This window comes from Olea europaea, chromosome 22, assembly GCF_002742605.1.
Source record: "Olea europaea var. sylvestris chromosome 22, O_europaea_v1, whole genome shotgun sequence".
NCBI classification, from domain to species: Eukaryota; Viridiplantae; Streptophyta; class Magnoliopsida; order Lamiales; family Oleaceae; genus Olea; species Olea europaea.
In genome coordinates, this window is record NC_036258.1 from 4,227,630 (window position 1) to 4,255,024 (window position 27,395).

At 36.3% G+C, this 27,395-nt stretch overlaps 1 pseudogene; it reads right to left on the minus strand.

The window, feature by feature from the left end:
- Nucleotides 1-27,395, minus strand: part of LOC111371062 — a 43,911-nt pseudogene that overhangs the window by 7,598 nt on the left and 8,918 nt on the right.

The following is a 27,395-nucleotide window of genomic DNA, read 5'->3' on the forward strand; positions in this document are numbered from 1 at the left end:
GAGTTCATTTCAAGCACGTGGCAGCAAGGATGATCATGCTCCTCATCACTACACTGAATTGCAAAAGGAAGAGGAAGACTTCACTGGTTCACGAACAGGAGAGATGGACTTTCCCCATTTTTCTTTAGATGATCCATCGGAATGGTTGCTTCGTGCAAATCGTTATTTTGAGTGTCATGAGATTGATGGCGCTCAGAAAGTGACGTATGCAGGTAAAACTCCACAAGTGTTTCTAATTGAAGGCTGCTCAGAATTGATTGCATATGAGGAGCAAGAGCCGGCATAGCGTGACCACATCCAAGTGTTTGACACGGGCAAGAAAATAATTCAACATTGCATCCAGGGAGACCTCCAGAAGCAAATTTCAATTGTGGACCTTGGGGACAAATGTTCACTTGAGGGGGAGGTACTGATAAGTGAGAAAGAGAACGTGGCCCTTAATTCGAGAATAAGACCGAGTCAGTGGAGCAATTGTGAAGATTTTGTGGCTGTTTTGTTATTTGCATGTGGGAAGTGGATGATAGAATTTTGATAATTCAGATTTGAAAGAAATCAACAGATCCTTTCACCAAAATCATAATGCTCCACATTGAATCAAAGAGAACAAAAAAGCGGAAGTGTACCTTGATCCATAGATTAACAGTGATTTTGAACGGGTTACAATCTTCCAATTGATCCGTGATTTTCCTTGGAATTCTTGAAAAACTCTCTATTGATGGGGATGCAGAGGTTATGGAATATCACGTCAATTGGGGACCATGACCCCATGATAAATAACTGTAGGCAGTTATCATCTTTTGTTTGTTTTAAATTGACCCTCATCAATTTAAAACAACCATCCGGCCTCTACACTTTAATCCCATAATAATTGATACCCATTAGTCCAAAATTAAATTCATTGGATCACTTTAATGGACTAAAACTATAAGATAGCAGCGCACATTTTAATCATATATATGCGTGGTCCCAATTGATGAAATTTTTCCAACAATCTTCCACTGGGCCATACATGTAATCTTTTAAATGTGCACAACTTTATGAGCTCAAAATTTGCTATCATTATTAAGGGTATTTCCAAACAATCTCGTCCATTAGTCATATTGATGTAGGATCAAAGCGATTTTCGTCACACTTAACATGACTTAATCCATCAATGGTCACGTACACCTATACAACCAAATAACATAGATCAATCATGAGAGCGTAGCATGAAAATTACATGTTATGTGATCCAAACATGTCTATTTTCAACTGGTCCAACCTTATATCTTAGGTGAGATCAATACTGAATATAATAACATAGTGAAATGAACTGAATACTTTATTTCTGTACAGAAAAATATCCAAATATACAAATGTGTCCAATTAAACATAAAGCAATAAGAATACAAACTCCCACTAAAACACATTATCCTCAATAAGTCTGAGACCCATACGAGCAGTTCGCTCATGAAAGACCTTGGGTGGCAATCCCTTAGTAAGTGGATCTGCAATCATGGAGTTCGTCCCAATGTGCTCTATGAAAATTTGTCCACTCTGTACTCTTTCCTTTACAACCAGGAATTTAATGTCAATGTGTTTTGACTTAGATGTGCTTCTGTTGTTGTTGAAATACAGAACTGTCGAGTTATTGTCACAATATAACTTTAGTGGTCTTTCTATGCCGTTCAGAGTGCGCAGCCCAGTGATAAAGTTTCACAGCCATATTCCTTGGTTAGATGCCTCATAGCATGCTACAAACTCTGCAGCCATGGTAGAAGAAGCTATGAGTGTTTGCTTGACACTCTTCTAAGAAATAGCTCCTCCAGCTAGCAGATAGATATAGCTTGATATGGATCTTCTACTATTTTGGCATCCACCAAAATCGGAATCAGAGTACCCTATGATCTCCAACTGATCCGATCTGTTATATGTGAGCATGTAATCCTTTGTTCTCTTTAAATACCTCATAACCCTTTTGGCTGCTTTCCAATGATCCATTCCAGGGTTGCTCAAATATCTGCCTAGCATTCCAACAATAATTGCTATGTCTGGACGTGTACAAACTTGAGCATACATTAGATTCCCAATAACTAATGCATAGGGAATCTTCTGCATTTCCATAACTTCAAGTTCATTTTGCAGGCATTGTTTAAGATTAAATTTGTCTCCCTTAGCGACAGGGGTGTCACCTGGTTTGCAATCTTGCATGCCAAACCTCTTAAGTACTTTATCGATATAGCTCTTTTGTGACAATCCAAGAATACCTCAAGAACGATCTCGGCATATCTGAATCCCTAATACAAAAGAGGCGTCACCAAGATCTTTCATCTCAAAATTCCTTGACAGAAATCTTTTGGTTTCGTGCAACATGCCTATATCATTAGCGGCAAGCAGTACGTAATCAACACACAAAATCAGGAAAATACGCTTACTCCCACTGAACTTGTGATACACACAATCATCAACAGTATTCATCTCAAAACCAAATGAGATAATTACTTTATGAAATTTGTGGTACCATTGACGGGAAGCTTGCTTGAGCCTATAAATGAATTTCTTTAATTTGCAAACCATATTCTTTGGGTCTCCAGACACAAAGTTTTTTGGTTGCACCATATAGATCATCTCCTCAATGTCGCCATTGAGAAATGCCGTCTTAACATCCATCTGATGTAACTCAAGGTCAAAATGTGCAACAAGTGCCATAATTATCCTGAAAGAGTCGTTCGTTGAAACCAGAGAGAAAGTCTCTTTGAAGTCGATGCCTTCCTTTTGGGTAAAGCCTTTAGCCATAAGACAAGCCTTATATCTTTTCACATTATCTTTCGAATCCCTTTTGGTTTTAAAAATCCATTTGCAACCGATGGGCTACGCACCTTCTGGTAACGGGACAAGATCCCAAACCTTATTATCTTGCATAGACTTATACTTCTCATTCATGGCATCAATTCACTTTTGAGAGTTAGAACCCTACATGGTTTGATGGAAATTGATTGGATCATCTTCCATCATTCCATTATTTTCCTCATGTTCTTGGAGAAATACTATAAAATCATCCGGAATAGCATTTTTCCTTTCTCTCGTGGATCTTCTTAATGGCATTGGTTCTTGAGGTTGTTGAGTTTGCACTTCTGGAATAATTACCTCATTTTGGGTGGAAAGTTCTTCAACATTGTCTTGTTAAGGTTCTGGATATACTTCTTGATTAATGACAGGTATAGAAACCTATACATTGTCAAAAGTAATAGTAGGAATCGAGATCAATCCTTCTTCAACTTCTTCCTCAAAGATAATGTCTCTAACCTTATTTCTCCCCCCAAACTCAACATCCTCAAAAAATGTTGCAGTTCCCATTTCAAAAATTGACTTAAGTGTGGGATCATAGAATTTGTAGCCCCTAGATCGCTCAAAATAACCAATAAAGTAGCTGCTTACTGTTTTGGAGTCCAATTTCTTTTCATGTGGCCTATAAGGCCTAACCTCAATTGGACATCCCCAAATGTGAAAATGCTTTAGACTAGGCTTCCTGCCCGTCCAAAGCTCAAAAGGTGTTTTAGCAGCAGCCTTAATTGGTACTCTGTTCAAAATATAAGCTGCAGTCATTAATGCCTCTTCCCAGAGTGATTTTGGTAAGGTTGAATGACTAATCATACTCCTTACCATGTCCTTAAGAGTTCTGTTTCGTCTTTTAGTTACACCATTCATGCTAGGTGATCCCGGCATAGTGTATTGAGGGAAGATTCCACATTCCTCTAGGTATTTGGCAGATGGTCCTGGACATTGTTCACCTGATCCGTCATATCTGTCGTAGTACTCGTGATCAGATCTAACGCTTTTTATCCTTTTGTTGAGTTGATTTCAACCTCAGTTTTAAAAATTTTGAACATGTCCGATGACTCAGACTTTTCATGAATGAGATATAGGTACCCATAACGTGAGTAATCGTCTATGAATGATATAAAATATTGTTGACCATTCCAAGAAGCCGTAGGGAATGGTCCACAAATATCTGTGTGTATCAATTCTAAGACATCCAAAGTTCTGTTAGCATCTAATCTCTTTGTTTTGGTCTATTTTCCCTTGATACAATCAATACATACATCAAAATTCGTAAAGTCAAGGGAGTCCAAAATACCATCTGATACGAGTCGTTTAACTCTAGCTTTTGAGATATGACATAAGTGCTTTTGCCATAATTTTGCTGAATTTTCTTTATTTAATTTGCATTTAGTACCACGTAATTCCACATGCAAGGTTTCATTATATGATGTAATAATATCAAGCAAATATAGGTTATGATATGTAGATAACGAACCAGTACCAATAACATTCGAATTTAGCAAAAGACTAAACTGATTGTTTCCAAATGATCAACAATATCCAAATTTGTCCAACGAAGAAACAGAAATTATATTCCGTCTAAAAGACGATATAACGAAAGTGTCTTTTAAATCCAAATAATAACCAGTTCTTAATAACAACCTAAAAGTGCTTCTTACATCGCCTTCCACCAATTTTCCATCACCCACATAGATGTATCTTTCACCATCATTTGACTCTCGGTAGTTCAGGCAGCCCTGCATAGAAACACTTATATGAGTAGTAGCACCAGAATCTATCCACCAAGTGTTTCTAGGTACTGAAGCTAAATTATCCTCAGAACAGACCAAAGTAAGAATTGTGCCTTTCTTTGCACGCCAATTGCGATATTTGGCACAATCCTTCTTCACATGTCCAGTTTTGTTGCAAAAGAAACAAGTTCCTGTGTCTTCCTTCTTTTTCTTTTGTACTGGACCCTTATGAGCAGCTTCATATTCCTTCCTCTTTTTCTTGCCCTTATCCTTAGTAGTGCTTGCCAAGTGAGCACTTTCAGTCCTTTCTTGCTTCAACATTTCTTCATCTTGAACACAATATGAAATGAGCTCATTTAGAGACCATTTCTCCTTCTGACAGTTATAACTGACCTTAAATTGACTGAATTGTGCAGGAAGCGAGATCAATACCAAATGGACGAGCAAGTCATCAAACAACTCGAGCTTTAGTCCCTTAAGTTTTGAAGCAATGTGAGACATTTCCATGATGTACTCCCTTATGTTCCCCTTGCCTCTATACTTCATTTGAAATCAAGCTCTGCAACAGAGTGCTTGTTTCAGCCTTATCATTTTTTGCAAAACGCTTCTCAATTTCAGCAAAGAACTCTTTGGTATTAGATACCTCTTCGGTATATGCACCTCTAAAGGCTTCTGGAATGCCGCGCTTAATGATCATTAGAGTCATCGATTTGAGCAATCCCACTTCTCAAAGTTCCTCTTTTCATCAGGTGAACTTTCTTCCGTAAGTGTAGTGGGTTGCTCGATCCGAAGAGCAAAGTGTAGATCCATGCAACCAAGAACAATCAATATGTTCTCCTTCCAATCCTTGAAGTTTGTCCCATTAAGTATGGGAATAAAATTAATATTGGCAGATGTAGTAGCAGATGAGCTAGCTGTAGAGAGAACAAAATTAAAAAAAAGATTAATTATGCTCGATTTAATATCCACATTTAATAATTGATAAATTCAACTAATGGTAAATCTCATCTCAAGATACCTAGTGCAACATCAATATCAAGTCTTTGGACAGTAATATTAATTGCAAGTGGCACTCTCAGTGTAGTGATCAAACATTGACAATAACTCCTATCAAATAATAAACCCATCTTTAGATTGATTTATTATTCACATGAAAACCTTATAATTGTCAAACATTCATCACCACAAGTGTGTATGTAATTCGGCCAGTTATTAACCTTTCTTTGGGCTGTCTAATTTTCGCATGAAAAGACACACACACATCATCCAAGCATCCTAAACAAACCAATGTACACAAAAGATGTCACTTTGGTGACATATTGTTTCAATTACTTTACTTAAAATGCTAGACAACCTTAATTTTTCATAAATTATTACCAAAATTTTGAATTGGATTGTCCTAATAATTAAACCTTAATTAATACCTCTTAAAGAAGTATTAGTACCGAAATTTGCGAAAAAGAAACCCCAATTTGCATCAATAGATGCCTATGGAAACTTTAGGGACCTTAGAGTTAATAATTCAATACTTTAAGGGTTAAAATTTTGAAAATTTTGAAACTTTAGGGGCCAATTTTAATTAATTATGAACATTGAGGGCTTTAATTGTAAAATTCAGAAGTTAAATGGGCAAATTAATTAATTTTCAAACTTAGGGGGTTGAATTATTAAACTCGTAACTTAAAAGGCCCAATTGGATGAATTCTAAATTACAGGGGCTGAATCCTTAAATTTTAACCTAAATAAAAATTACAAGAAGGTCCCTGGAATAACCCATATTGCATCTGAAGCCCCCATCCCCAAAATCACACAGAAACCCTTTTTTTTTTTAATCTCTTTCTCCCTGCTCCAGCACCGATGCAACCTTGCACCGGAACAACAACACCGATGTGCTGGCAACAGCGCTACTGCGTTCGTAGCAGCGATAACAGTGCTGCATGGTGCAACCATCTGCACCACCAACAGCCAATCCAAACCGAAAGAAAAAAATACACACAGCAACTCCAAAACAAATTATGCCCAGCAATTCCTCAAAACAAAATCCATCTTTCATAGCCCAAACTTCAAACCAAAATTAATTCCCAAACTCCAAATGTTCTACCCGTGTGAAAATCTCTTCCACAGAGGGGGAAGTGGGTCTCCTTTGATCCATAGAAGATATACATAATCTTATATACACAAATGGAGTTTTCTTCTTGAGGAATTCTGATTCACACACACACACACACACATATACGGCCCAAAAATTCCAAATATTTACGTGAAAGATAATAACCCAAAATTTCAGAATTCTTAAAACCTTATATTCTCAAAGATTCAACAACGGAGAGGCTCTGATACCACATGATAGATTTTTGATTATTCAGATTTGAAAGAAATCAACAGATCCTTTCACCAAAATCGTAATGCTCCACGTTGAATCGAAGAGAACAAGAAAGCGGAAGTGTATCTTGATCCATAGATTAACAGTGATTTTGAACGGAATCTTCCAATTGATCCGTGATTTCCCTTGGAATTCTTGAAAAACTCTCTGTTGATGGGGATAGAGAGGTTATGGAATATCACATCAATTGGGGACCATGACCCCATGATAAATAACTGTAGGCAGTTATCATCTTTTGTTTGTTTTAAATTGGCCCCTTATCAATTTAAAACAACCACCCAGCCTCTACAATTTAATCCCATAATAATTGATACCCATTAGTCCAAAATTAAATTCGTTGGATCACTTTAATGGACTAAAACTATAAGATAGCAATGCACACTTTAATCATATACATGTGTGGCCCCAATTGATGAAATTTTTCCAACAGTGGAGTCCAATTCCAAGATCATGCATGCATGCACGTGGAAGAGCCCATGGAATTTTTGTTGACACGTTGCAGATTAGAGTAAGGATTTGTTCTTCATTTGTTTAGTTTACTTTAAAGTTGTTTATCTTAGTTCCCAAGATCTGCTGGACAGTTGTCATGTGTAGCAATAGTTTAGGAAAATGATACGTGGCACCATATTGCTATTGCACCAGATTGAAAGGAAGATGTGGAGGGAGCTGGAAGAGGAAGTGAGGAGTGAAAATATGGGATCAAGCTTCTCTTCTTAGTTGTTGTTATTTGACTTGGTCAGAAAAAATTGTAAAAAGTGGTAGTATATATTTCATGTTTGTTATCTATCTATGTACTATTGGGAATTGGGATTGTTTGTTCCTATTTCCATGACTTTTACTGTTTTCTAGCTTAGTGGGTTGCTGTACGGGTCTATATAAGACAGCTTTGTAGACTTGTTTTGAGGCATGGAAAAAGTAGTTAATTCATTCTTCTCAAAAGTTTGCTGTTTCCCTTTTTTACTTCTATGACTGAGAATTCTAACCAAGAAAATATTGCTTCAATTCTCTCTCTATTCTTCTGCTTCCAGTTTTGAACCAAATTAATAAATATCAGTGGTATCAGAGTCGGTTTTGGGTTAACTATGACTACTCGAAATCAGTCCAATGTTGAGTTCCGAAATGAAGTTCATGAAATATTGGGACGCCATGAATTCGGTATTGATGAAATTGACACTACGCTACAGACGGTTTTGCGAGAACTATAATCCCTGTGAGCATCACAAATTCCTTTTACCAATAACCCCGACACAAACCCGTTTGACCCAACCAAATCATCCCATCAATTTAATTGACCTTCAGCGAGTCACTCACAACCATCCCTTACCATAACAATCACCATCTCAAACTCACTTTCCCAAAATTTGATGGAGAGGACCCAACTGGATGGGTCTACAAAGCTGAACAGTACTTTGATTTCAATGAAGTAGCCTTCGGTCTACAGGTCTCACTTGCCTCCTTTCACCCCAAGGGAATTGCTCTCCAATGGCATCGATGATACTCCAAGTTTAAAGGACCAGTGACCTGGATAGATTTTACAAGGGCGTTGTTACTTCGCTTCGGACCAACAGATTATGAGGACCCTTTCAAAGTACTCACTCGACTCAAGCAAATAGCCACTATCAATACTTACCAATTCGAGAAATTATCCCACCGAATAGATGGTCTGTCGAAATCTTTTCTTGTTGGATGTTTCGTAGCCGGATTACGTGACAAGATAAGACTCAATATAAAAATAAAATAGCCTCGAACACTCTCAGATGCCATTGGCGTTTCCAGGTTAATTGAAGAAAGAAACTTTTTACAAAGAAAATCTGTCAGCTCCTCTCGTCCTCCTGCGCTCGACCATCAACCCAAATTAGGCCCTATAAATTCAGCTGGGGTTCTTGGTCTCCTACCCATGCTCAAGGCAGGAACCAATGCCAACAACAATACCAGCCACTTCAAAGGAATCACAAGCTAGGAAGCTCGAGAGCGTAGGGAAAAGGGGTTATGCTATTATTGTGATGAAAAATTCCTTCCTGGCCATCGGTGTGAGCATCCACAATTATTTATGATTGAAGATGCTACTTGGGAAAATGAACGACGCTTTACCAAGTCAGATTTTATCCTTGCGGACAAGGATTTTGAAGGGGGAGGAATGATATGTGCCACCATATTGCTATTGCACCAAATTGAAAGGGAGACGTGGAGAGAGCTAGAAGAGGAAGTGGGAAGTGAAAAGATGGGATCAAGCTTCTCTTGTTAGTTGTTAGTTATTTGACTTGGTCAGAATAAATTGTAAAAGTAGTAGTATATATTTCATGTTTGTTATCTATCTATGTACTATTGGGAATTGGGATTGTTTGTTCTTATTTCCATGGCTTTTCCTGTTTTCTAGCTTAGTGGATTGCTGTATGGGTCTATATAAGACAACTTTGTTGACTTGTTTTGATGCGTGGAAAAAGTAATTAATTCATTCTTCTCAAGGTCTACTGCTTCCCTTTTTTTACTTCTATGAGACCAGGGAGATATTGCTTCAGTTCCCTCTCTATTCTTTTGCTTCCAGTTCCATTCCCCCCTTGAACCAAATTAATACATATCAGAGTAGTAGTTGAGCTGTAGCTCATTTAAAGAGCTAAGTGAATAATAAATGGTAGTGAAATATATATCCAAAGTAACTTGTGGTTTATTTCTCACCCCAAGAGAAATTTGTGGTTTTCTTTCAGCCGAAGAAAGAACTATTTTTCCACCATTTCATCTTTGTTCTGACTGGGACTTATTATAAGAATTAGATGAGAAAGAGGTAGAAGAAAACTATGTTAGGATACAATTACATTATGTCTTCCAATACATGTAGCAAAAATCGAACAAAATTGACAAAAAAAAAATTTATGTAGCCAAACCCAAATTTCACTACTATATAAAAAGGGCAATGTTTCGGTACTGTAGAAAGAACAGTAGATTCTTCCATTTCACAGCTTTCATCTCTAGAGCAAAAACGACGCCGTTTGCAAACAAAAAAAAGCGTGCAGGCTACAGTGATGCACCCACTTATCCTCAATTTAGGTGGATCTTTCTTACCTCTTCTCCATTTTCAGACGCTACAGCCTGTTCTCTCCATTTTACCATAGAAATTAATTGTTGTATATTTTGTATGGATTGATTGAGGTCTGGTTGTTCTGAATTTTAGTTCTTATTCTTGGTTTTATCGAAATTTGTGGTCGGCAGCTCAATTTCATTTAACGGAGCTTGATTGATTTTTTTAATTTTTTATTTTTTTGTGAATTGGTTTCATTTGGAGTTTTTCCTATTAATTTTTTTTTTGGTATGCAATAGATCCGTATCAAAATATAAAAAAAAAAAGAAATGAAATATACGCATATGGTGGTTTCTATATAAGTGAATATAAAACAAATGTTTTGGTGGAATAATGTATCTATTTGCATAATGTGTGTGTAAATTTCTTATGAATATTATATTTCAATTAAGGAGTTTCAATAAAGGAATGGTGTTGTATTGTTTAATTTTAGATATTTGGGAATCATTGAAATATGGATGAAATAAGTTGGTAAATAAGAGAGAAAATAGAATTGGGTGTAGAAATAGCATAATAGATTAACACTGGTTGGAGAAATGGACAATATGTTACCGAAAAAGCCTGATCTTACTCTTCCCAAAAACAAAAGTGAGGAGAAAAAAATTATTGAACTATCGACGTGAGTGACTATTTGATCTAACACGTTTCACTCATTATTTGATTGCACTTAAAAGGTTACGATTGGAAATGTGATTAACATGTCTATCATTTATATACATTTCTGCTCATTTGAAGGATTTATATAATCTCTGTATATATAAAAAAAATTCATCTATATTTTATGTATTTATTTTAGGAATCATGTCTATTAAAAAAACTAAGTTGATTAAATGAAATTAAATTGTTGTATTGAGAGTCAGTGAAGGAAAAAGAAAGAAAAAAAATGAAATTTGTACCTTCGTAATTACAGAGGCATTATGGTTCCATAATGCCTCCGTTATTATGGAGGTTATTATTGAAAATATGTTTGAAGAAAAATAAATTTTAAAAAATGAAAACCAATCATGTTAACAAATGAATATATTTATTTATCAAGAAATGAGTTTTTATTACCATTTTATTTTTATCATGAAATGATTCTAATCTTAATATGTTAGATTGTGTTTCAAAATTATATAATCTATTAAATATAATTTTTAAAATTATTTTTTATAAAGTAATATGTTTTTATTATTTTTTTTGGGAAGGTGAAATGTAATAGTACTAAAAAAATAGGAAATAATTAAATTCTTATTAATTTTTCCATTTAATTTTGTACATCATTGCAAACCTGCCGGATATTTTTCCAAAAATACATTTGCCCAATCCGCTCCGTGCTACGGAAAAGAGGTTCCTCTCCGTGTCACGGAGATGACATCTTCGTAACACGGAGAGAGGAGCTCCGTGACACGGAAAGGTTGGGTATATATATTTATATATGTATTTTTTTCCTTCCGCATTTGATATTTACAATTTGCTCCTAATTTTCTTCTACATGCCCTAGGAGGCTAGGTCTCGTCAATTCATCCCCATCTCTCGTTGTCCCGTCCTCTTCTTCTACCCTTTACGCTCTTTCCCTTTGTTTTCCCTCAAGACTGACTCTCATAGTTGATTTCTATACAACGAATTTTGGGAGCTTTTGAATTTCAGGTATTTTTAATTGGGTCTTATCTATTCATATATTTTCTGGGTTTCTGTTGAGATTTGAAGATAAGACCAAATTCACTGATAAATTGAAACTTCTGCCTTGAATGTTTGTGTGTGTTCTGTTCTTTCTCTTCATGTCATGTGAAAAAACTCTGTCACTATAAAATTATTTGGTTTTTCTTCAAATTTGGATAGAGAAAAATCTTTCTGGGTCTTCCCCGTATGACCTTTTGAATACAACATTAAAGGTTAAGAATTTGAGCCTTTTGCCCGACCATCGAAGATAAAGGTGCATTTGTGGGTTGAGATTTGTAAGACTACTAGGCTAGAAATTCTTTTGGGTGACTGGTATGATATAAAGAGTAAAAAGGAATATTCAATCATGTTGAGTTTGAGATAGGACCAATCAGGAAGAGCGAGGCGACAGGGATGATCGAGGTTGGACACTGCTTCACATTTGTGCTTGGAAAGGTGACCTCAAACGTGTAATATTTTTACCGTAAACAGTTATCTTTTCTTGTGTTCTATGAATATGAGCATGTAACGATTTTCTTTTGAGTTTCAGCTTTTAATATATATTTTTTCGTTAATTCTATTGTTTTCTTTCATTCATTGTGCAATGTGTATGGTGTTGAAATTCAGTCAGTAATATATATTCACCGGTGGATTTCATTGTTAGGATAATTTAGATCATGAGAAACCCTCATTATAACTTGATGATAAAAATATGGATTTAGTAAGTGATGAATGCAACACCTCACGTTTTTAGGCAATGAAATACAAACATCAAGAAAACACTCACCACTTGAACACTTATAGTATATTTGCAAGATAGTGGTGGTGAAGAGTCCTGCCAAATACGATTTGTTTTTGCTCTTCTTTTACCCTCTACATTTTCATTGTCAATCGTTTTGATATAAGTTTTTGTTCTTTAATTTTAGAACGTTAAAATTTTTTAGAGTAATATTCCATATGAATGAAGTTTGCTGCTATTAAGGTTTTCATCCTCTACTTTATTATAAAATATATTTATCTTAATGGAAAATTACACTTTCTTGTGCCTCTTTTTCCATTTGGTGTTAATTGTGGCATTTCGAGATTAGAATAGTGGTTTTGTTAGAAACTATGAAAGAGTAGAGGTAACGGGGAAATTTTTTAAAGAATTCGATTCTTGTGAAATTTTTTGTTAGGATTTTTAGAAATATGCACTTCAGCGATGCTTATTAGCTTATTCCTTGTACTTTTTACATGGGTTGTCAGATGTGGAGAGGCATTATATTTGTATGTCACTACTTAGATTTAAATTTTGGTATAAAATGACTATTGGAAGAGGAACACTGTAAAGGTGCTTATACTAGAATTTATTGGATTATCATTTGGTTAAAAACTTTTAAATCATACATGAACAAAATTTATTTTAATTCCTAACTAGATTATGTGTGTATTCTATGTGTGCTTTCACTAGCATGTGTTTTGGAAAATGCAAAGGGATGGTTGTAAGCGGTTGATACACAATTTTCTCCTTCGAATTTGTTTCTCTATATCTTGTTTCCAATTTATTTAATGGTTATGGTACTAGATAGTTGACTTGGGATGCAACTGTTTGATTGCTGAGTTTATTTTATTTTATATGTACAGGTTGAGGCAAAAGATAAAAACATGGGGACTTTATCACATTGGTAATAAGATTATCTTTTGAGTTCTTTCTATTTTTTCATAAATTTTTAGGATAGACATTCATGATGACTGTAGAATATTATATGGATTCTCACTAATGCAATGTTGTTTAGGAACATGTTGAATGGTGCCTTGAACTCTCTACCAAGATGAAGACTAATTTTACTACTGCCGTTGCACTTTTTTGGGATGCATATTTCTATTTCAAAGTTGATGATTATGTACATGTAAATTTAGGTAAAATGCAATATTTGTTCTTTGTGTTGTTTGTGCATTGTTATTTGAGAGCACAATATTTATTCTTTAGCTATATTTTGGAAGATTCTACCAGGATTACGAGCCCTAGGACTAGAGGTAGCTTGTTTGGTTAAGCTTAAAAAGTTCACTTAAAAGTAAAAGAACTATACAATTAAATTAATATTTGTATTCCTCTACTTTTCTTTCAAATTTCTCGTGCATTTATATTTTAATAAAAACTGTAGCAACTCTTGAAGCAACTCTCACTAGGCATTGTTCTAAACCAAGGGTATATATTGGATGCATGAAATATGGTCTTGTCCTTGCTCTAATAACCATTCGTAGAAATCATCTTTAGTTTTTCACTGGATTTTCATTTTTCGTTCCTTAATAACCATTCACTTTGCTGTTTCTAATGTAGGGGTGTAAGATATCATGAACCTGAGTGCTCCAAATTTGATAAGCAAGGAATTAGGTTTTTCTTAATGCTACTGAGAAATATATATTATTTCAAAGGATTTTGCTTACTATATATCTATAAACCAGTGAGTTCTTTTCTTTCTTTTTTCATATTGTTTCATTAGATATCATCTGATTAACCATCTAAGTTTTACTAATCTCATGAGTCATGCTATACATAAAAAATCTTACACAAACAGATTAATTTTGTGCCTTTGTAAACATTTTGTCTCAAAGTGTAAATAATAAAAGAAAATCATGTCAAATTACCAGTGATATTTCTCACTAAGTTACTCTTTAGTTATAGCTGTTTTCACCAATATAAGAATTAAGACTTGGATATTCTCTCCTAGAGTTAAGTTGCTGAGTGTACTATGATAAATGTTTTGAAGTTTTTGTTCACATCTCTAGGCATATGTATTGAATCTTGTTCAGGATAGTTCCAAACATCCTTTTTTTAGTAGTAGAAGTGCAGCTAGAATTGGAATAATTTTTTATTTTTTCCAATCCACTGTTCAACTTTTTCATTTGGCAGTTTTGAACATTAATAATTTAGTATCTGGAGATATAATTATTAGTTTAAATAAATGAGATGAGGACATAAAAACCATTTGGGCTACCTCAAGAAAGGCAATGGAGGAGGGTGGTATCTTGTAAGTATCTTGCATTATAGTTTATCCCAAGGAAGCAATTTGTTTCAAACTTGTTAAATGCTAGTCTTTTTTTACCCCTTGAGAATTGCGTTCCCACAACTATTTTAGTAGTTATTGCTCATAGGGCTAAATGCTTTAGATATGTACACAATATAGATAACGTTTTTACCTTCTATTAATTTCTAATAGTCCACTTCTCTCGAAGTACTGATAACACACTTTTTTCCAGTCTAAGAATAAAGATATCACTTGTTAGTTTGTATGTGAATTTGTAACTTCTTCCAGGGTATGCCTACTTGTGACCTTACTTTACCTAATCTTCTTGAAATTCAACAATTAGTTTATTTAGTCGACAACATCAGTTTAGAATATTTTATGTAATAAAAGAATGATTTTCTAAAAGAAGCTGATTCCTTTGGAGGAGAGCTTCATTTTTATAATATTCAATCCCTCCTTCTGAAGTGGACAAGAAAAATTCGGGTATTGTTAGAAGCATACATATGGAGGATAAGCTTCTAGATTTTGAAAATATTGAATCTCAATATTGGACAGAATTAGATGTAGTATTGAGTAATGTTAAGGAGTTTTTGAATTCTACAAAGTTTGAGTTAATGAAATATCTATCAAAGCATCGTTTAACAATACAGTGCCTTGAAGTTTAGTTACACTGCTCAAATTCCTCATCACGAATGGACACCTAAGTGTTGTAGAACAACCGCGTTTTAAGGAGTATTCAACATTCCATTAAGGAAAAATAGCTGTTGATGAAGAATTTTAGGATTTTCAGGTTCTAACTTCTGTTTTATCTTGAATTATTTCTTTACTGTACAATAATACATTTATATCTACTATAATTTGTTGAAGGATGTACTGCTATGGTGCTAGCTTTTTTTGCTTGGAATGCTTTTACTGTTTAGTGGAGTATTTCTTTGACTAACTATGACTTGAATTCTCATTATTAATGGATTTTATTGATTCTGCAACTTTTGGTAGAAAAATGACATTTTGTGGAAGAAAGACGAGTGGAAGAAGATGAGTGATCGACTCGTATAACTGGTTAGTTCCTTACCAATAATTCCAACTTCCCATATATTTTCAAACATATTCAATACATACGCTAACTAAACCATAATTTATGCATAGCTCGTGCATCGCACGTAGCATAGACTAGTATTGGAAATAAGGTTTAAGGATTGGTTTTGTCGTTTGTTGTTCTATTTACTTGGTGCACAAATATTTTCTAAATCACTACAGCAAAAACAAATAATGTGTGTGTGTTTTTCTAGTGGAGAAATGACTAAAAACAATTCTTAGGGAAATATAACGTTGAATATTGTGCAACATACTTTGCCCAGCATGAGATTCTGCTCCAGGTGTGCATTTGTTGAAGTATGAAGAGAATTGGAAGTGCCACTTGGACAAACCAAGTCAGTAGCCGGCACCAACAGAGCATTCTAGAAGGCGGAAGATGCAGCAAAGAATATACCGTAAATGCTAGCTGAAGAATTGTGTAGAAGAAAATTCTGTTAGGTTACTTGTATAGCACACATTCTCTCATATATATATATATATAGCATCATTGTAGACTCTTTCTTCAATAACAAATTCCATTCATCCTCTTCAATTTCCTTTCTATAATTTTCTCCTTGACTTCCATTTTATAATATGGTATAAGAGCCATAACAATGGCTGAAAGTCATAGCATAGAGACTCAATCTACTACGCATAAAGATATCAATCCAAATTCCCAATCTACTACACATCAAAATCTCAATCCAAATGCTCAACAAAACCAAAATACCAACCCACACATTAATACAAACAGCTACTCTGCACCAAATCTCAATGATCCCACTCATCCCCACAGCCCATACTACATCGATGGAAATGACAGTTCTAGGACAATACTAGTTACCTATGTATTATACAATACCAACTACTATGCCTGGACAAGGTCCATAAAAAGGGCCCTTAGAATTAAGAACATACTTGGGTTTATTGATGGCAGCTTGACAGAACCAACAGACCCCAATAGCTCTTTGATTGAGCACTGGCTTCGCGCAATGACCTCGTGATTGCCTGGTTATAGAATACCATGTCCATTGAAGTAAAATCCTGTACTCCTTATGCAGATACTGCAAGAGAACTTTGGCTGGAACTCGAACATCGATTGGCTCAGCAGAATGCTCCACGAATTTATGAGGCAATTCAAACCATCAACGCCTTAATGCAAAATCAGGATGTTGTGAGTGTTTATTTTTCAAATTATAAAACTCTCCTTGATGAATTAATGAACTGTGAACCTGTGCCTAATTGTACCTATGGAGGACTTGCAACTGTTGTTGATAATCAGTAAAGCGACTGGGTCATGCGATTCTTATGGGCCTCAACGAAACTTATAAGGATATCAAAGCACAAATTCTCCATATCAAGCCTTTCCCTGGACTTAACGAAGTATATACCATTATACAGTAGGAAGAGAAGAGGAGACAGATTTCAATGGATCTACCTATCAATGAATCCATGGCAATGATGGCTCGAGGAGTTTGAAGTAGAACTCAATACACAGCTAACTGAATTGCCAAGTATTTTTGCACCCATTGTAAGAATGTTGGCCACTCATTGGAAAGGTGCTCAAAACTAATCCCAACAAGCAAAAATGTTCTCATTGTAGCCTCCCGGATACAGCATAGACAAATGCTTCAAAATCCATGGTTACCCCGCGGGACACAAACTCTACAACAAGGATAAATCTCCCAACGATTCTACCAATCAGGTTACCGACATCACTGTCCAAGAACAAAAGCATATTGAGATCCCTGAGAGTGCTCATTTTCACATTACACAGGTTCAATACAGCCAGTTCATAGCACTCCTCAACAAACAGAGTGTTTCATCACCATCATTTGGCAAACGAAGATCATTCTGTCATTATTCCTTGTACTGCTGAAGTTCAAATGCCCACTGTCTTTGGTATATCTCTATGTCTCTCTGTTTATGCATTAAAATCAAAATCTCAAACTACCACACCTTGGATCCTAGACACAGGTGCCACAAACCATATGATCAGTGAAATCTCTCTATTCACCAATATCATAGCACAAGTTTCCTATTCACCAATATTGCTGTCACTCATATAGGCACAATAAGAATTTCAAAAATTGTAATTCTACATGACGTGCTTTGTGTTCCATCTTTCTACTTCAACTTAATTTTAGCTAGAAAATTGGCTACCACTTCAAACTCTTGTCTCATTTGTAGTAAGGGAAAAATTTTCCATCTGCCTTCCTGGATGCTATATCCAATTCCAAGACTACCATAGCTGTTGTTACACATACTGAAGAATTCGATCTCTAGCACTCTAGGCTAGGGCACCCTTCATTCCTTCAACCAACATTCTTAAATCCATAAACAGCAATCAAATCCCCACATACACAAATAACACTAAGCCTTGCATGATCTGTCGTTTAGCTAAAATGCACAAGCCTCCTTTTCCTGTTAGTCAACATCGGTCGGCAAAATGTTTTGATTTCGTTCATTGTGATCTTTGGGGACCATGTAATGAAATAGCCTATGATGGCTCAAGATATTTTTTGACAATAATGGAGGATTACAGTAAATGCACTTGGATCTATACTTTGAAAAATAAATCTGATGCTGGTATTACTTTGCAAGGATTCTGTGAGATGATTGAAAACCAATTTGAAACCGAAATCAAGATAATAAGAAGTGACAAAACAAGAAAAACTTCTACCTTGAGAAAGGGATTGTGCATCAAATGGCTTGTGTTGAAACTCCATAACAAAAATCTGTTGTGGAGAGCAAGCACCAGCACATACTCAATGTAGCAAAGGCTTTAAGATTTCAAAGTGGAATTCCCATGAAATATTGGAATGACTGTTTTGTCACTGCTATTTACCTTATAAATAAGACCATTCATCGCTTCTAGATCACAAGACACCTTTTGAAATTTTGCTCAAAACCAAGCCAAACTACTTTCATCTTAAGGTTTTTGGATGCTTAGCATTTCCCACTACCCTAATGCACAACAGGCATAAGTTTGATCCAAGAGCTAGATGATGCATCTGTCAACGAGTTTGATGAAAAAATCGATGAGATTACAAAAGATTTCGATCGAATATTATTCTACCATAATTGCATAGACAATTGGTTGTAAATTATTGTAATTATAGCTTGCCATATTTAGGACCCTAACATGTGTAATTATCTCCATTTAAATGGAAGAAATCCCAAAAATGGGAGATCATTCAGCCAACTCTTGTCATGGTATCAGAGCCTACCTAAAGGAACTCATCCCTGAATCATCAATTTTTTTCGGTCTGTCCTTAGCATGGAAGCTACTCGATGGACTTCCTTCGGTTTTCCAGTACACTGTGTGGGTGTTATTTGGAAATCAAGTCGACCAATTCTGGTCGACGGCTTGGTTGGGTTATCTCGTCGTCTTTAGCACAATGGTGGAAATGGGTATCTTCTGTTCTTCATCAGTATTGTTCCCAAGTTGTCGTCTTCAATAGGGCTGGACAAAACTCCCGAACCGAACCGAACAAAATCGAACCCGACGGTTCTTCTCAAGTTAAATACCCGAACGGGTATTTGAATCAGGAACCGACGGGTATGGTTCGGTTCTCGGTTCTAGGCCAAGACCCGAAGAACCGAATAAGAACCGAATCTCTGTAATTTTTTTAATTAATTTATTTTAAATAAGTAAAATTATTTTATTTTTTCTAAATAAATTTGTTAACTAGTTAATTTAGTTCAAACCACAAAATATGATTTTCCAATTTCTAATATTCAGTTCAAAATCGACTTAATCAAATTGACCTCAATTTTATCCAAATCTGTTATTCTACTGTAGTGTCGTTTCTACCGGAGAAAATCGAATTAAAACTCTAAAACACCTCTCTTAATTATTTTGAGCTCGTTATTTTTCTCTTTCTGTGATTTTAATAATCAAATTTATGAATAATTTAGCAAAGAGAGACGTGAAACATATAAGATTGAACTACGTTATTTTGTAAGAGCTAATATTAAATATATCATTAATTAAATTAACGTAACTTTGTATATATTAAAAAATTTAATTATAATAGGAAATCGAATGGGACCGAACCGGACCGAACCGAACCGAATGGAACCGAACCCGAATGATTCCGTAATTAAATTTGGACCCGACGGTTCCACTTACTAAATACCCGAAAATTTCGGGTTGATTCGGTTCTCGTTAGAACCGAACCGAACCGGACCATGTCCAGCCCTAGTCTTCAACGCAACTCTTGGTGGTTCTTCGGTTGGGGTGCGTGTCGAGGTCATTGAGGTCCCATCTTCTTCGTCGGTGGGATGATCTTCAACTTTTTCTTCATCTCCATCGCTTATTCTGTCTGGCGTATGGTGTAAGTGGGCCGGTGGGTCAATTGTTTGAATTTCTATGTTGGCCAATTTCTGTGGTCTAGTGTCAGAGGGTCGGTTTGGTTAGTTGAGAGTTGGGCTTGGTGAATTTTTCCATTACTGTGTGCGTTGCCTGTCCAATTTCTAGTGGGCTTATTTTCTTGTGGATTAGTCCGTGCAAGGTTGGCAGTTGGATATTTAGTGTGGGTGTTTTATTTCCATTATAAAGTTATGTCTATTGAAACTTTTTGTGTTAAGTTCACGGGTAAGAATTACTCGACATGGGAGTTCCAGTTCAAAATATTTTTGAAAGGAAAGGAGCTTTGGGGTCATATTGATGGATTTTCTAAAGTGCCGGAGGATTCTAAAGATTTTAGTGCATAGGAAACAAAGGATGCTCATATTATTTCTTGGATTCTGGGATCTATGGACGCATACATGGTGAATAATTTACGCTCCTTCACCACTGCTAAGGAAATGTGGGAGTACTTAAAGAGCATTTATTTTCCAGGACAATAATGCAAGGAGATTTCATTTGGAATTAGAGATTGCCAAATACGGTCAGGGTAATCTCACTATTAAACAATATTATTCGGGTTTTCTGGCTTTGTGGAGTGAGTACTCAGGCGTATTATATGCTAAGGTCCTGGCAACGACGTTATTAGCACTACAGGAAGTTCAGGAGATTAGTAAGCGGGATCAGTTTCTTATGAAATTACGACCATAATTTGAAATGGTTCAAGCAGCCTTATTAAATCGTGATCCAGTTCCTTCGTTGGATGTGTGTCTGGGTGAACTTCTACGTGAGGAACAACAACTGGCTATTCAAGCTCATATTGGAGTCGATTTTTCCTCACCTGATGTGGTCAATGTGGCTTATGTTGCTCAAGGATGGAGGAAAGGTAAACTTCAGTATTTCTATTGCAAAGGTCATGGTCATATTGCGTGTAACTGCCCTCAGAAAATATGTAATTATTGTAAGCAATCTAATCATTTCATCAGGGACTGTCCTACCAGACCTCCAAATCGGAAAGCCAATGCTTTTCATGCTGCTGTTCAAGGTACTACTCCAGCTGTTTCCCAAGCTAGTACCAGCCAACCTGCTCTTACCTCAGAGATGGTTTAGCAAATGATTGCTTCTACCTTTTCTGCATTAGGGTTACAGGGTAAGGGGCAAGTTGTTTCTTCTTCTTAGTTTGTCGATTCAGGAGCATCAAATCATATGATTGGTAGTTGTGCCTCATTATATAACATTCGACGCTATTTTAGTACACAATATATTTAAATTGCTAATGGGAATACCCTTCCGATTACTAGTGTTGGTGATATTGGGCCATCTTGAACCGAACCGAACCCGAACGATTCCGTAATTAAATTTGGACCCGACGGTTCCACTTACTAAATACCCGAAAATTTTGGGTTGATTCGGTTCTCGTTAGAACCGAACCGAACCGGACCATGTCCAGCCCTAGTCTTCAACGCAACTCTTGGTGGTTCTTCGGTTGGGGAGCGTGTCGAGGTCATTGAGGTCCCATCTTCTTCGTCGGTGGGATGATCTTCAACTTTTTCTTCATCTCCATCGCTTATTCTGTCTGGCGTATGGTGTAAGTGGGCCGGTGGGTCAATTTTTTGAATTTCTATGTTGGCCAATTTCTGTGGTCTAGTGTCAGAGGGTCGGTTTGGTTAGTTGAGAGTTGGGCTTGGTGAATTTTTCCATTACTGTGTGCGTCGCCTGTCCAATTTCTAGTGGGCTTATTTTCTTGTGGATTAGTCCGTGCAAGGTTGGCAGTTGGATATTTAGTGTGGGTGTTTTATTTCCATTATAAAGTTATGTCTATTGAAACTTTTTGTGTTAAGTTCACGGGTAAGAATTACTCGACATGGGAGTTCCAGTTCAAAATATTTTTGAAAGGAAAGGAGCTTTCGGGTCATATTGATGGATTTTCTAAAGTGTCGGAGGATTCTAAAGATTTTAGTGCATAGGAAACAAAGGATGCTCATATTATTTCTTGGATTCTGGGATCTATGGACGCATACATGGTGAATAATTTACGCTCCTTCACCACTGCTAAGGAAATGTGGGAGTACTTAAAGAGCATTTATTTTCCAGGACAATAATGCAAGGAGATTTCATTTGGAATTAGAGATTGCCAAATACGGTCAGGGTAATCTCACTATTAAACAATATTATTCGGGTTTTCTGGCTTTGTGGAGTGAGTACTCAGGCGTATTATATGCTAAGGTCCTGGCAACGACGTTATTAGCACTACAGGAAGTTCAGGAGATTAGTAAGCGGGATCAGTTTCTTATGAAATTACGACCATAATTTGAAATGGTTCAAGCAGCCTTATTAAATCGTGATCCAGTTCCTTCGTTGGATGTGTGTCTGGGTGAACTTCTACGTGAGGAACAACAACTGGCTATTCAAGCTCATATTGGAGTCGATTTTTCCTCACCTGATGTGGTCAATGTGGCTTATGTTGCTCAAGGATGGAGGAAAGGTAAACTTCAGTATTTCTATTGCAAAGGTCATGGTCATATTGCGTGTAACTGCCCTCAGAAAATATGTAATTATTGTAAGCAATCTAATCATTTCATCAGGGACTGTCCTACCAGACCTCCAAATCGGAAAGCCAATGCTTTTCATGCTGCTGTTCAAGGTACTACTCCAGCTGTTTCCCAAGCTAGTACCAGCCAACCTGCTCTTACCTCAGAGATGGTTTAGCAAATGATTGCTTCTACCTTTTCTGCATTAGGGTTACAGGGTAAGGGGCAAGTTGTTTCTTCTTCTTAGTTTGTCGATTCAGGAGCATCAAATCATATGATTGGTAGTTGTGCCTCATTATATAACATTCGACGCTATTTTAGTACACAATATATTTAAATTGCTAATGGGAATACCCTTCCGATTACTAGTGTTGGTGATATTGGGCCATCTTTTGATAATGTTTTTGTATCACTGAGTCTATCCACTAACTTGATTTCAGTTGCTCAATTAGTTGATAATAACTTTGATGTGAGTTTCTCTCGTGTTGGTTGTCTTGTGTAGGATCGGGGAAAGTGATCGAGAAGGGACCTAAAGTCGGAAGATTATTCCCGCTACAGTTTACTATTCCTACTACTATGTCTTTAGCATGTATTGAAGTTGGACTTAAACATGAAATTTGGCATAAACGATTGGGTCATCCTAATACTGCAATTTTATCTCATTTGTTGAAATGTGGTTTTTTAGGCAATAAAGATAAGCATCAATTTTCCAATCTATCTTTTGACTGTGATGCTTGTAAACTTAGGAAAGGTAAGATTCTTCCATTTCCGACTCATGGGAGCTAGGCTAATAAGTTATTCATAGTGATATTTAGGGTATAACACTTGTTATTTCACATGCCAATTATAAGTATTTTGTGACGTTTATTGATGATTTTGGTTGCTATACTTGGATATATTTTCTTCGATCTAAGAGTGAGGTCAGTACAGTTCTTCAGACTTTTGTAGCTTACATTGAGACACAATTTTCTTCCAGTATTTGAATTCTTAGGTCCAACAATGATGGTGAATATATATCACATCAGTGCCAAACCTTCTTACAGCAAAGGGTATTCTCTCTTGACGCTCTTGTCCATATACTCTTCAGCAGAACGGAGTGGCGGAAAGAAAGAATCCGGGTCATATTGATGGATTTTCTAAAGTGTCGGAGGATTCTAAAGATTTTAGTGCATAGGAAACAAAGGATGCTCATATTATTTCTTGGATTCTGGGATCTATGGACGCATACATGGTGAATAATTTACGCTCCTTCACCACTGCTAAGGAAATGTGAGAGTACTTAAAGAGCATTTATTTGCCAGGACAATAATGCAAGGAGATTTCATTTGGAATTAGAGATTGCCAAATACGGTCAGGGTAATCTCACAATTAAACAATATTATTCGGGTTTTCTGGCTTTGTGGAGTGAGTACTCGGGCATATTATATGCTAAGGTCCTGGCAACGGCGTTATTAGCACTACAGGAAGTTCAGGAGATTAGTAAGCGGGATCAGTTTCTTATGAAATTACGACCGTAATTTGAAGTGGTTCAAGCAGCCTTATTAAATCGTGATCCAGTTCCTTCGTTGGATGTGTGTCTGGGTGAACTTCTACGTGAGGAACAACAACTGGCTATTCAAGCTCATATTGGAGTCGATTTTTCCTCACCTGATGTGGTCAATGTGGCTTATGTTGCTCAAGGATGGAGGAAAGGTAAACTTCAGTATTTCTATTGCAAAGGTCATGGTCATATTGCGTGTAACTGCCCTCAGAAAATATGTAATTATTGTAAGCAATCTAATCATTTCATCAGGGACTGTCCTACCAGACCTCCAAATCGGAAAGCCAATGCTTTTCATGCTGCTGTTCAAGGTACTACTCCAGCTGTTTCCCAAGCTAGTACCAGCCAACCTGCTCTTACCTCAGAGATGGTTTAGCAAATGATTGCTTCTACCTTTTCTGCATTAGGGTTACAAGGTAAGGGGCAAGTTGTTTCTTCTTCTTAGTTTGTCGATTCAGGAGCATCAAATCATATGACAGGTAGTTGTGCCTCATTATATAACATTTGACGCTATTTTAGTACACAATATATTTAAATTGCTAATGGGAATACCCTTCCGATTACTAGTGTTGGTGATATTGGGCCATCTTTTGATAATGTTTTTGTATCACTGAGTCTATCCACTAACTTGATTTCAGTTGCTCAATTAGTTGATAATAACTTTGATGTGAGTTTCTCTCGTGTTGGTTGTCTTGTGTAGGATCGGGGAAAGTGATCGAGAAGGGACCTAAAGTCGGAAGATTATTCCCGCTACAGTTTACTATTCCTACTACTATGTCTTTAGCATGTATTGAAGTTGGACTTAAACATGAAATTTGGCATAAACGATTGGGTCATCCTAATACTGCAATTTTATCTCATTTGTTGAAATGTGGTTTGTTAGGCAATAAAGATAAGCATCAATTTTCCAATCTGTCTTTTGACTGTGATGCTTGTAAACTTAGGAAAGGTAAGATTCTTCCATTTCCGACTCATGGGAGCTAGGCTAATAAGTTATTCATAGTGATATTTAGGGTATAACACTTGTTATTTCACATGCCAATTATAAGTATTTTGTGACGTTTATTGATGATTTTGGTTGCTATACTTGGATATATTTTCTTTGATCTAAGAGTGAGGTCAGTACAGTTCTTCAGACTTTTGTAGCTTACATTGAGACACAATTTTCTTCCAGTATTTGAATTCTTAGGTCCAACAATGATGGTGAATATATATCACATCAGTGCCAGACCTTCTTACAGCAAAGGGTATTCTCTCTTGACGCTTATACTTGGATATATTTTCTTCGATCTAAGAGTGAGGTCAGTACAGTTCTTCAGACTTTTGTAGCTTACATTGAGACACAATTTTCTTCCAGTATTTGAATTCTTAGGTCCAACAATGATGGTGAATATATATCACATCAGTGCCAAACCTTCTTACAGCAAAGGGTATTCTCTCTTGACGCTCTTGTCCATATACTCTTCAGCAGAACGGAGTGGCGGAAAGAAAGAATCGTCACTTGTTGGATTTTGTTAGAGCCTTACTCCTGAAATCCTCAATTCCACCTAAATTTTGGGTAGAAGCCCTCTCCACAGTGGTCTATCTAATTAATTGACTTCCTACCCAGCATTTGAATTTTAACTCACCTTATTTTCGCTTGCATGGTGTACATCTTGGTTATGACATGTTAACATACTTTTGGTTGCATTTGCTTCATTCATTTACCTCCCTATGAGCGACATAAGCTTGCTGCTCAATCCATACGATGTGCTTTCATGGGTTACATCATTACTCAGAAGGGTTTTGTTTGTTATGATGGTGTTGCTAATCGTTTTCATATCTTTTGCAATGTGATTTTCTTTGAGAATCAATATTACTTCCAACAATATGTGTCTTCTTCTGATTTAGCTCCTCTTATTAGCTTCGAGGATAGTTCTCATCCTATTGAGCATTTTAAACAGGGCATGATATATTAGCGACGACGACCTTCAGCTTCACTCTCCATCCAAGTTTTAGATCCCAATCCCAGTCCTGATCCTGATCCGATGCCAGACCATGCTACTCTTTGTCGATCCACCTGCATTACTCACCCTCCTTATCGATATGGTTTCTATGCTATCTTATCTCATTGCACAGTTCTGTCTTCTTTTTCTCAGGCTGTTAAGGTAAGGGGCAAGTTGTTTCTTCTTCTTAGTTTGTCGATTCAGGAGCATCAAATCATATGACAGGTAGTTGTGCCTCATTATATAACATTTGACGCTATTTTAGTACACAATATATTTAAATTGCTAATGGGAATACCCTTCCGATTACTAGTGTTGGTGATATTGGGCCATCTTGAAATGGATTTATTCTGTCAAGCTCCGCTGTGATGGATCGCTAAAACGTTATAAAGCTTGATTGGTGGCTCTTGGGAATCGTTAAGAATATGGCGTAGATTATGAGGAGACTGTTTTTGTATCACTGAGTCTATCCACTAACTTGATTTCAGTTGCTCAATTAGTTGATAATAACTTTGATGTGAGTTTCTCTCGTGTTGGTTGTCTTGTGTAGGATCGGGGAAAGTGATCGAGAAGGGACCTAAAGTCGGAAGATTATTCCCGCTACAGTTTACTATTCCTACTACTATGTCTTTAGCTTGTATTGAAGTTGGACTTAAACATGAAATTTGGCATAAACGATTGGGTCATCCTAATACTGCAATTTTATCTCATTTGTTGAAATGTGGTTTGTTAGGCAATAAAGATAAGCATCAATTTTCCAATCTGTCTTTTGACTGTGATGCTTGTAAACTTAGGAAAGGTAAGATTCTTCCATTTCCGACTCATGGGAGCTAGGCTAATAAGTTATTCATAGTGATATTTAGGGTATAACACTTGTTATTTCACATGCCAATTATAAGTATTTTGTGACGTTTATTGATGATTTTGGTTGCTATACTTGGATATATTTTCTTTGATCTAAGAGTGAGGTCAGTACAGTTCTTCAGACTTTTGTAGCTTACATTGAGACACAATTTTCTTCCAGTATTTGAATTCTTAGGTCCAACAATGATGGTGAATATATATCACATCAGTGCCAGACCTTCTTACAGCAAAGGGTATTCTCTCTTGACGCTCTTGTCCATATACTCTTCAGCAGAACGGAGTGGCGGAAAGAAAGAATCGTCACTTGTTGGATTTTGTTAGAGCCTTACTCCTGAAATCCTCAATTCCACCTAAATTTTGGGTAGAAGCCCTCTCCACAGTGGTCTATC